The 12,580-nt window shown below is 46.7% G+C and overlaps 1 protein-coding gene across 4 annotated transcripts in view; it reads right to left on the bottom strand.

Annotated features, from left to right (window-relative positions):
• Positions 1-12,580, bottom strand: part of MAP3K14 (mitogen-activated protein kinase kinase kinase 14) — a 44,087-nt gene that overhangs the window by 30,436 nt on the left and 1,071 nt on the right. The gene's annotated exons all lie outside the window — the stretch shown is intronic.

The following is a 12,580-nucleotide window of genomic DNA, read 5'->3' as shown; positions in this document are numbered from 1 at the left end:
TGTGGTCCATAATCTCTCACCACTGTTTCCCTAAACACAGGGTTTGGCTTTGGCCAGTCTGAGCTCTCCAGACCCCGCTGGCTACTCAGATCTACAGTCTCCGTGTGCGCCTCGTCCCTGTGTGGGCTGCACTGCCCATGCTGCTTATCCTTCCCAGGCGAAGCTCAGGCCTTCCACCTCCAGCGTCCCTTCCGTTGGCACCCGACCTCCTTATTCTCCTCACCCTTATTCCCTTTACTCATCATAAGAAGTAATCTAGATAAAAGAACTCTAAATATGATAAATCATCATACACCAAGGGAAGATAGCCATTTGTGCACACAACTCCAGAACTGCAATCTAGGAGGTATGGAGCATGTATGTAGAAATACAGGAAAAGATGTACAAAGATGTTCAGTATATCTTTATAACAGTAAAACACTCGGATAACAATGTCTAATTACACGAGAGGATAATATTAAATAAGTCATGGCACAGCCATTAAAAACATCTACAAATAATATCTGGCTATATGGAAAAATGCTTATGGGATACAATGTTAACAGAAAAAGGATACAGAATTATATACTCTTGCAAGTCTCTTGGACAGCAAGGAAATCAAACCAGTCAATCCTAAAGGAAATCAACCCTGAATATTCATTGGAAGGACTGACGCGGAAGCTGAAGTTCCAATACTTTGGCCACCTGATTCGAAGAGCCGACTCACTGGAAAAGACCCTGATACTGGGAAAGATTGAAGGCAGAAAGAGAAGGGGAAGACAAAGCATGAGATGGTTGGATGACATCACCGATTCAATGGACATGAGTTTGAGCAAACTCCGGGAGATGGTGAAGGACAAGGAAGCCTGGTGTGCTACAGTCCATGGGGTCACAGAGAGTTGGACACAACTGAGCGACTGAACGACGACATGATCCCACCTAGCATGTGTCTGTATATTTTATCAACATTTATAAAAATGTAGACACTTAGCACAGATATGCAGCAATGGTTCTCCCTTGGTGGTGTTTTAATATTCTTTATACTTTTCTAATATTTTCACTTTTTTTTTTTTGCAGTGAGTAGGTACTACTTTTCTCAGTCTTCATTTTTCTTTTTTGATCATGCCATGCTGCTTGTGGGATCTTAGTTTTCTGACCAGGTATAGAACCTGGACCCTTGGTAGTGAAAGTGCAGAGCCCTAACCACTAGACTGCCAGGGAATTCCCTCAGTCTTCATTTTTTTTAACAGATGTTTCCAAGTGGCAAAAATAAAATACAGAAAAGATATACAATGAGAAATATAAGTCCCTCCCACCCTTATCCCATTCTTCTGAGTGGATCCCATTACCTATTTCTTACATGTCCCTCTAGAGATGCTCTCTCTGGGGTATTACTTTTATGGTGAAACCAAGCTAAAACTAAAAGAGGGTCTCTCGATATGGAATGAGAATTTAGGAGGCATCGGGTCCACATTTGTAACTGGGGCTTCATAAATACTGGATGGTTGCTTCCCCCACCTGCACACACACCCACACACACACACACACAGAGGAAACCTTGCCAGAACCCCTGGGGCTGGTCAGTGAGTTCTGGCTGCAGGGCTGTGAACACAGAAGCTGGAGATGGGTAGGCTCGTCACTCCTGGTTTTGGTTTTCGTTTCACCCCCTTTCTTGTTCTCCCCTGGGGACTGTGAGTTTCATTTGCAGTGACTCAAGAAGCAGGAGGATGCTCACAGATGGTTCTGCCAGCCCTCCCCAGCTCTGATGGCCAGTGCTTCCCTGCTTTTGCTTTATAACCATTCAATGACAAGCTTAACGCAGTGGTGAAGATGCCAGATGTAAGGCATGCTCGTGGGCACGTGTGGCCCCGTAAAGAATGGGAAACAAATGGTACAAATGAACGTATTTCCAAAACAAAAATAAGAGTCACAGATGTAAAAACAAACTTATGATTACAAGTGGGGAAAAGGATAAATGGGAAGTTTGGGACTGACATATACACACCACTATAAATAAGTGAATAATTAATAAGGACCTGCTACATAGCACAGAAAACTACTCAGCACTCTGTAATGATCTATACGAGAAAAAAATTGGAAAAAAAAGTGGATATGCATGTAAAAAAAGAGCATATGTATAACTGATTCACTTTGCTGTATAGCAGGGACCAACACAACACTGTAAATGAACTATACCCAATAAAAATTTAAAAGAAGAGTGGGAAACAGCAGAACTGGGCCCGAGAGGGAAATGCTGGCCCCTCTTTGGCTGCTTACGTCTGCTGGCAAGGCCTCGGCTCTGAATGGACTCAACAATGACCTGCCTGTGCATGATGAACCAGAGCCCAGGATTCCTCAGCAGCTAGAGCTGAAATCAGTTCTCCTGTGGACATCTTTGGGTGTTTTCAACAACCTGCTGCTGTATGTCTGCACAGAATTACATGCTGGTTGTCAATAATAATAAAAATAATAATGGCAGCTAAGATTGCTTGCTATGTATTAGGTATATTAGGTAATATTTGCTATGTATTCATGTGTATTACTCCTTGAATCCTCACAATAACTCTACTATCATTCCCCTTGTATAGAGGGATAAACTGAGGCTCAGCAGATCAGGTGATCTGCCCAAGATCACACTGCAAGGAAGTGGCAGAAACAGGATTTGCACAAGGGTCTCTTTCACGTCAAAGTCCATATTCTTAACCATGACACTGTATCCACTTTCAAATGATCCAAGTTTTAAAAACTGGGACCCAAATGGAGAAGCTGCCACAAGCCAAATGTTTGTTAGTGAGAAACCCAGGGACTGACCCAGGAGGAAGCATCTCAGTTAGGAAGCATAAGCACAGCTGGCCTATGTTCTGGAAAAAGCAACTTTAAAATGGCAATGGGGAACAAAGACTCCAAGCTTGTGGCAGGCCTGTGTTCCTTAGCCCACCCGTGCTTACCTCAGCTGGGCCCATCCCAGGGGCCAATTCTACGACAAAGTTCAAATTCATCGTTCACTTTATAAAGCCTGGCTCCAGGTTTCCTGAGCCTAGTTTATCATTTGTTTGTTTTTATTTTTAATAGCAAAGCCTTGAGCATCAGTTACTAAATTCATAAGTGTGGTTATTACTTGGTCCCCAGTTCCCTGATATTGGATATTGTATAAACCTTAAACATATTATAAGGACATTTTCAATTCAACGTTCAAATCTTTTGCACGAGGAGAGCCAATAGCATATAGAAAAGATGCCACTGGAAGCATCACTGATCCAGAGACAATTATGGGACTGGTATGCAGGAGGATGGAGGGTGTAGTATTGAGAAAAACCCTGACCACATGTGTACTTTGTTTTATCCAATATGTAGGAAGCAATTTTTAATGTATGTGATGTCAAAAAAATTTCATAGAGTCACTGCAATCTGCAGGTTGGGATATCTGGTGTAACTGAGTGCTCTGATGAAGTGGTAGCTGCAGTGTGAACCACTCCATCATGACCAGTTTCTGATGACAGGGCCATAAACTGCCCTCCACACCAAAATCAAACCAAACACAACCGGTTTCTTTGATGAGTCAAAACACACTTCTGGATCTTGCCAAGCCTTAAGGTCATCACCGCGAGCAAGGTCTGCTTGTGAAAAACTTGTTATTTAACTTTTCAGATTGAGTTCTGAGCAAGGAGCAGTTCCCTGGGCTGTGGTCAATTTCCACTGCAACACAACCCCTCCCCACCTCGGTTGGTTGGTAACTCTGCTTTTCACAGGTGGGACTGGCTTCAGGCAGGGTCTACCTGTTTGGTTGGGGAGTTGGAAAGAGATGGGCTCAGCCTCTTTGGCAGGGAAGAGGCTTCAAGTTCATTGTAGTTATTGGTGACTGGTTCTGAAATTGAGGAACTAGTTTGAGGAACTTCAGAATAAACAAGAAACCCAAACAACTTGGCTTTCCACAGAAGGCTTCCAACGCACGGGGGTATATGAAAGGAAGGACAAGGTCCCTTTGGCAGTGGCACCAGACCATGGCCTTGAACCCTGACCATGGCCTCGTTTCAGATGCTGTCCTACACATCCTTTGACAGATTGGCCTGAATGGACATGTCCCTCGAGGACATGTCTCTTTCTAACATGGGATCACATTCTTTGTCCTCCCCCAGGACAGAGGAAGGGGCTTGGGACCCACACTAAGACAGGGAATATTCCCAGCGGGTCCCAGATCAATTCCTTGGTAAAGGAGGGGGCACCAGGAGCCAGCCTGTGGTGGCTTAGCCTCTCTCAGGCCAGCACGACCCAGAAAGAGGAGCGTGGATTCTAGTTTTGCACCTCCACGCACAACAAACAGCCAGTGGCTACCACGCTCCAGGTGCTGCGTTGGCCAGAGCAGACAGGAGGGTGACCAAGGCAGAAATGGTCTCGAGTTCTCACTGTTGGAACCCAGTCACTGAGACCCACTGTCATGGGTCAGGCCTCAGACCATCTGCCTACGCCTCTGTCTGAGTGGCCCCAAGCATATGGGATTGGCAAGCATGGCCACTGTCCTCTCCGCCCCAGCCTGGAAGGCTAGGATAAGTCAGCTGTGTCTTTAACGGCCTGCTATTCCCTGGTGGCTCAGACGGTTAAGTGTCTGCCTACAACGCAGGAGACCCAGTTTCGATCCCTGGGTCAGGAAGATCCTCTGGAGAAGGAAATGGCAACCCACTCCAGTACCCTTGCCTGGAAAATCCCATGGACGGAGGAGTGTGGTAGGCTACACTCCATGGGGTCACAAAGAGTCGGACATGACTGAGTGACTTCACTTTTCACCTTTTACTTACTCACTGTCTGCTTTGGCTCTGAGTTACGTTCCAGCACATTTCTACGAGACAGCCTATACTTCCACCATTGTGCTCCTTTCCCCTGGAGTGCTGAAGTTTCCAGACTGCTCTCAAGCTCCTATTCCAAGAGATACAAGGGCCCATGATGAGAGCAATACTGTGGGTGTTCCTGCCCAGACACGCTGGATGGGAAGGTGGGGCTCCTCCCCACGGGAGCTGGGGAAGGGGAGCCACCATCTGAGGGGACTTACTCAGCCCCCTCCAGCTCCCACAACCATGGTTTGTAATTTGGCACGTGTAATATGTCTGCCTTTATGTCCATCTTTCCGCCACCATGGCAAGCTTGTCGAGGGGCAGTACCTCAACAAAAGAAGGCTGAGTGCTAAAGAATTGATAGTCTTGAACTATGGTGCTGGAGAAGACTCTTAAGAGTCCCTCGGACAGCAAGCAGATCAAACCAGTCAATCCACTCTGAATACTCATTGGAAGGACTGATGCTGAAGTTGAAGCTCCAATACTTTGGTCACCTGAAGTGAAGAGTCAACTCACTGAAAAAGACCCTGACATTGGGAAAGACTGAAGGCAGAAGGAGAAGAGGGTGACAGAGAATGAGATGGTTGAATGGCATCACTGAGTCAATGTACATGAACTTGGGCAAACTCTGGTAGATGGTGAGGGACAGGGAGGCCTTTCATGCTGCAGTCCACGGGGTTGCAGGGAGTTGGACGTGACCTGGCGACTGAACACACACACAATGTATCTGCCTTTATGTCCATCTTTCTGCCACCACAGTGACCTTGATGAGGGACAGCATCTCAGCTGTCCTTGTTTTCAGATGCTAGTGCCTAGCAGAGCCAGTGTATTTGGTCCCCCTGGTGAGCTCTGACTGGGAGAAAGGATCCCTGATGTACTCCTGCAGGACAGAGGGTGCCATAGGCTCTGAGACCCCAGGCGGTGCAGTCACCTGGTGAGCTGGAGGGAAGAAGTCAGCTCCATGCACACAGCATGGTGGCTGTATTATGCCTGCACCCCAGCAAGGAGGAGTCCTGCAAGCCGGCTACCGAGCCGCCTTTGTCATCCTTTCTCCTAAATGCTGGAGAAGGAAATGGCAACCCATCCAGCATTCTTGCCTGGGAAAACTCCAAGGTCGGAGGAGCCTGGCAGGCTACAGTCCAAGGGGTCACAAGAGTCAGACACAACTGAGCAACTGAGAATGTACACGCACTCCTACATGCTCATCGAGAGAATCACATGATTTCCAATTCCCGAGACGATGACCCTTCTGAACTGGATAGCATGCATCTGGGCTCAGATTTGCATACATGTGTTAGACGGGAGGTCACACACAAATCTCTGCCTTTTACATTCATCTTTTTTCTTTTGGCCACATGACGGGGAGTACAGGATTTTAGTTCCTTGACCAGGTATTGAACCTGTGCCCTCTGCAGTGGAAGCATGGAAACTTAACCACTGAACCACCAGGGAAGTCCCTTATATTCATCTTTGTAAATCTATTCCTGCCTCTCAAAGTACAGCATCTCCCAACTGGGACTGCTGAGCATGGGCTCAAGTTATCTGGTTCATCCAACCTAACTTCCTGGGCTAGAGAAGTCCATTTCTAATCTTAATTGGCAAGAGCATCCTCATTTGAAGCTGGCAAAGCCTCCCTTTGTCCCAAGCCTCCCAGCTCTCCCTAGTAGTGACAGGACTAATTCTGGTCTGGTAAAAGGAAATGTCAAAGACGGCAGAGCACGGTGGTGGATCTCAGACAGGACAACTCCTTGGACTTAGAGGGGACATTAGTCAGATGTGACATCAAGCTTTGCCCACAAGGGAGAGCCTCTTCACTGAGAGGAGCTGGATGGATCCAGAGGGAATGATGCCCAACTACTCTGGGTCTTTGGGCCACTTGTATGCCATGGGCCACATGACAGGAAGAGATACAGAAGACCTTCTTGGCACCCGGTGGGTTTGCAGGCTCACAATCAATTATTCATAGCTACTGAAGGCCCACCTCTGGGTAAGACACTGCCTGGTGAGGTAGGTCAGTGCCCTACAGGCGGAGACAACCTTTGAGACTTCCAGGTAACCCTGCCCAGAATTGTATTTTCTTATCAACCTTCACCTCCTGTGGTTACACAAACTTCATGGTACAAGAGAGTGTCAAATAAATAGCTTTCTGTTTACTTTTTCTTAGACTCAGGGTGGCTATTGCTCTGGCTCCACCCTCCCCAGGCCTGGCAGAGCTAGAAGAAAGGCTGAGTGTGATGGGGTTGGGTGGGGATATGAAGGAGGAGTAACCCCTGCTCCGGGAGTATCTCCTTCGCTCAATGGCAGCACAGCACGGCACAAAGAGCCTGGACTTTAGCTCAGATCCTGCAATTAACTAGCTGTGTGGCACTGGGCAACTCACTTAACTTCCTGAGTTCACCATTTTCTCTTTTATTAAACAGAGAAGTGTGTAAACGGTTATGATCACTTCCAGGCTGTAACTCAAAACAGTTCTTTCTTTTTTAAAAAATATATATTTTTATAATTTTATTTATTTATTTGGCTGTGCTGGGTCTTCGTTGCTGCATGGGCTTTTCTCTAGTTTCGGTGAACAGGGGCTATTATCTGGTTGTGATGCTCGGGCTTCTCACTGCAGTGGCTTCTCCTGCTATGCAGCATGGGCTCTTGGGTGCGCAGGCTTCAGCAATTGTGGCTCCTGGGCTCTAGAGCACAGGCTCAATAGTTGTGGCACACAGGCTTAGTTGCCATGTGGCATGTGGGATCTTCCCAAATCAGGGATTGAACCCGTGTCTCCTGCATTGGCAGGTGGATTCTTTACCACTGAGCCACCAGGGAAGCCCAACAGCTCTTTCTTGACAGAGAGGTTCAGGCCTAAGGTCACTTAGCCATGCCCACCCAAAGTGACTGCTGGCTAGTCTAGATGGAAGAGGTGTGGGCAGGGGGCTGGAGAGGAGTCCGCGATGGATAAATGAAACAAGGTAACACTAGCTCTTCCCCTGTGGTTTCAATAAAGTCAAGCCCACCTGGACACTGAGAGGTCTCTGACCCTCAGCAATAAGTTCAACACCAACTGTATTGGTCTAGAACAGAGAGTCTGAAACAAACCCTGTGCCTTGAAGGATACCTGGTCATGGCTTTAATGGTAAGAGGGTCGGCAGAAAGTCCGGCAACCAGAAACTGCGTGGAAGAGATGGCTCAGGAGTTTCCTTTGCAGCATCTTTCTGAATCCAAACACTGGCTCCAGAAGTGTGGCAGGCTCAGAATTCGCAAGTTTCCAGAAAGCCAAGGTCCAATCCAGCCTTTCTAATCCCTGGAGCTCTTCAGAGCCTCCAACTCAGGTGGTAAAAAGGAAAGCAGGTAGAAAAGGGTTCCCCGAAAGGTCTTTCACACCAAAGTTGTGGTTTGTATCTTTCTACTTTTTGCCAAGGGGTTTCCCAGCTCCCTGGAGCCAAAGCTCTCCTAGGGCTTCTTTGTTGACTGTCATTGGAAACGGGCCATTTTCCACCCTCAAGGTGGTTGGGCTCAAGAGCGTGGTGACACGCTGATCTGGGCTCTCTGCCGGGTCCACATGAGCCCTGCTGGGGGAGCTATTTTTCTGTCATTTGGCAAGCCCTGGGAGCCCCTAGCTGGCTTCTTTATCCCCCCTGCCTCCAAAGCCCCTGGACTGAAATGAACATGAGCTTTGGCAGACAGCTTCTCCACAAGGTCTGCTCAAGACTTCCTGTGACTGAGCTGGGGAATAAATCGCATGTCACCTACACCCCTGCAAGTGTGACTCACCTTCCAGAGAAAGTGCTCTGCTCACCTAAGCAAAGCTGCCTGGAAAATGACTAAGGCACCTATCAAATGCAGTCTGTGGGGCCAACCAGTTGCCGACCTGGGCTCAGACACACTCTGCCTCTCACCTCCAGTCTGAAGCCAAGTGTGGAGTTGCCCCTCCAGGCCTGCTGGTTTCATTTTCATCTGAACTGTTAGCTCCACACGAGGCTTGACATCCGGTGATCTATTTTTTCTAAAAACTAGGTTCACTTTAGAAATGACTCTTTGGCCATGAAGACAGCTTCCCCAAGAGAAAACAAGATGTTATTTAAAGGGGACGTCAGCCTGGTGGGAGCTTGCATTTTTGTTTTCTATTAAGAAAGGGGGGGAGAAAAAGAATTTAAAATGTAATGTGAAACTGTTTTTTTGCTTTTTTTTTCCCTTGGGTGATTTAAAGGGAAATCTGAGAGTCGCTGACTGCGGATTGAGGGCCCCCAGACCAGTGAAAAGATGACAAAGGGCAGGGTGCCACATGGGGGTGGGAACCTTGCCCCACAGGACCCAGGCTTCCCTTTTAGTCTCCCGAACACAGAGGAACAAGTGTTTGTTGACTTATATTGTACACAGTATTTTCCTTTTTTCCCCTCCAGAGTTAAGGCTGAGACCCACTTCACTGCATGGGGGACACAGGAGGGCCCCAGAAGGCCCAGCTGTACCTCCCCCTGGGTGGTGGCCGAGGGTGCCCCAGGCGTAGGCTTGCCAGCTCTGAGCAGGCAGAACTGGAGCCTTGTTAGGTTCCTTTGGAGGGTGATGAGGGCAGAATTTAGTGTAAGACAGGGAGAACATGACAGCTAGAACCTCCAGATGGAAGAAATGTCCCACTGGTGGTCTTGCTGAGAAAATGACAGGCCCGGTCAGGCAGCCTGACCCTTCCTGACATCATCTTCCAGAAAACAGGTCCAGTCAAAGTGGTAATCGCCAACTACCAGTACTGCGATTACCACTACAACCACCAGCCACATTTACAGCCATTGTGTCCTCTGGCTTATTCCGTGCCGAGCTCAGCACTTTATATATATTCTCTCATTTTCTACTCAAAACAACACCACGAAATGTTTACAGATGGGGCACCGGACGCTTAGAGAAGTGAACTGATTTGCCTGGTGTCACACAGGCAGACGGTGGCAGACTTGGACCCGACCTGGGTCTCTCTCTGACCCGGCAGCCTAAACCTCCACACAGGGCACAAAGATGCCATGGACTGGCTCTACCGTTCTGGGTAGGTTGCTTGACCCCTCTGCTTTAATTTCTGCATCTGTAAAATAGGGATCAGCAGACTTGACCAGAGGATGTGCTCTTTATCTTTCAGACTTTTCGTAATAATTATTATGGATAATAAGTATCAACTCTTAATTACTTGATAACACTTCTGAGTTAATCCTTGTGTACGTAAATAGAAAAATAAAGCAGCTACCCTGGTTTAGTTATATTCAAAATGGACATGTTTTGGAAACAAAAAAAAAATCCCAATTTATCCTTTTATACGTAAGTTAGTAGAAAAAGCACTGAACTAGATGTCAAGAAATGTGGGTTTCGATTCTGGACATGACACTGATTTCCTAAGTAATCTCGTCCACTTGCACTCTCCTTACTAGGCTTCATGTTCCTGATCCTGGTCCCTGCCTTCCTTTGTAGGACTGTGAGGAAACAGAGAATGGCCACAAGGATCATTACTCGCAATGCCATTAATCTCAAGGGATTCACACCAGTAGGATAAGAGATTAAATGATATAAAATAGCAAGAAGAGAAGGGGATCTTTTTACTGAAGTATAGTTGATTTACAATGTTGTGTTAGTTTCTAGTATACAGAAAAGTGATACAATTTTATATATACATATATATGTATTTTTTTCCATTAACATTTATTACAGGATATTGAATATAGCTCCCTGTGCTATACAGAAGGACCTTGTTGTTTATCCAATCTTTAAGATTTTAAGAGTTTGTATCTGATGGTCCCAAACTCCCAATCTACACCTCCACCCCCATCCTCTGCCTTGGCCACCATGAGAAGGGGATCCTTTAAACTAGAATACAATGAAGGGCACACAGGCCACTGAGGAAAAGTGACTCCTCTCTGCATGGTCACTCAGGTAGTTAAGACAAGGCCAGAACTGAAGACCCCAAAGCCAACAGATGTTCAGTGCCTCGCTCAGCTCGACTGAAATGTTCTACTACTCGATCTGCCCTGTGTTTGGCCTTCCATTTCTAATTGACTGCTTTCAACATTTCAGTCAGCACCACCCAGCGAATGCAGAGCCTTCACACGTGCATCAATTTAAAAGCTCACCTACCCCTTGAAGGTGCCCAACCCCTACTACTTTCCCTGCCCAGGGATCTCAGTGTGCGGAGGCCAGGGGGAGCTGGCTTATCCTTAAAGCTTCCCAAATCCACTGACAGGGAACGGTCCCCCCACCCCCCACCACTTTCACATTGGTGTCTTCCAAAATGCCCATAAGGCTCAGATGTTTCCAGTTTAACTGAAATACTAAAATGGGGCAAACAGGAAGCATCAGATACAACTGCGGTAGTGACTTATTAATCATGAAAGCAGAATTTTAGTTGCATTTTAACCTTTTGCCAGGAAAAAAAAAACAGCTCTCAGATGATGGAAGCCATTGATAGAAAGAGGCTCCTTGTGTGTGTATCAAGCCAACTTACACTTTTAATTTAGGGCCAAACTTGGTTTTAAGATTTCTTAACTACCCTCCCAGAAAGAACATCTGTTAGGTCGACCAACATGAATCTCTCAGCTCTTCATCAAGGGAGGCAGGCCTGTTAGGAAAGCTCATGTGCTGTCCCTTGAGACAGGAAAAAAAAATAGGAAACTAAAAGTGACATCGCAGGCCAAAGTGATGGGACACTCTTAAGAGGGGGCCAACAACAAGGAGAACAGCCCTGGGTCAGTCTTTACCCATCTCCCGTCTCTTCAGATCTCACACCAGACGCTGGCCAAGATGAACCGTTACCACGCACCAAACAAAAACCACAACAGTTGCCTGGAGTTGGACAACCAATCAGGGCAAGCCCGCTTCTCAACATTCAGTGATACACAAACACTCCAAGCAGATCACAATGGAGTCAGTGTTCAATAGGAGAAACAAAATGAGGAACCAAACCTCCGTCTGTGGAGGCGAAATGGCCAACCAGACATTTTTGTTTAATAGATGAGGGTTCATTTGGCAGGGTCTCTGTCTGTGGTGCCGCTTGCTCCCACAAACTCTAACAGACAGCACCAGGGGCGAAAAACCCCCTTTCAGAACTACTCCTTATAACCTGAACACAGTCAGAAGGGGACTGAAGCTTGGTGGCTTACTGCTGTCTGGTCTCACAAAAGAGCTGGAACACGTACCTGGGTATAGATTTCTAAAATTAAAGTCAGAGATGAGTACTTTTATTTTGAGGCCTTCTGAGAAGTTCACTACCACACCCTTCAAAATAAAAGAGGATGTCCTCAAGGCATCTGAAAATCTCAGAGGTCTGGCATGGCTGCACCAAAGGAACGGACTTTGACATCACTTAAAAAACACCAAGAGTAAATCCAAACACTTTGTAAGTGAGACAAGCACCTGTTCTCTCATGTTAAGAGCATAAATACCACACCAAATATTTCTCCCCATGTCCTGCACCAAGTTCCATAACGTGGTTCTGCTTCAGGGAAAGGAGCTGGGGAAAGACGCCGGTGGCCCAGATTAAAGTCGTCACCCTGAATCTCAGCTGTGAGGCACTGGGCAAGAGCCATTTACCCGCCTCCAGTCCCTGCCAAACACACACCTGCCTCAGGTGCCTCACCTCTAAAACAGGACAATATTATCTATCTTATCACACACATATCTGAAGGAAAAAGGTTACAGGTATGAAGATACTAAGTAAAAAAAAAAACACATCACTAATGTTAAGATACTATCTCCTTCAAATCTTTCAGAGAGACCATGTTTCTAGTCAGGGGGTTTTCAACATTTATTCCTGGAATAAA

The sequence above is a fragment of the Bubalus kerabau genome, chromosome 4, assembly GCF_029407905.1.
Source record: "Bubalus kerabau isolate K-KA32 ecotype Philippines breed swamp buffalo chromosome 4, PCC_UOA_SB_1v2, whole genome shotgun sequence".
In the NCBI taxonomy this organism is placed as follows: Eukaryota; Metazoa; Chordata; class Mammalia; order Artiodactyla; family Bovidae; genus Bubalus; species Bubalus kerabau.
This window is presented reverse-complemented; position numbering and strand designations above follow the sequence as displayed.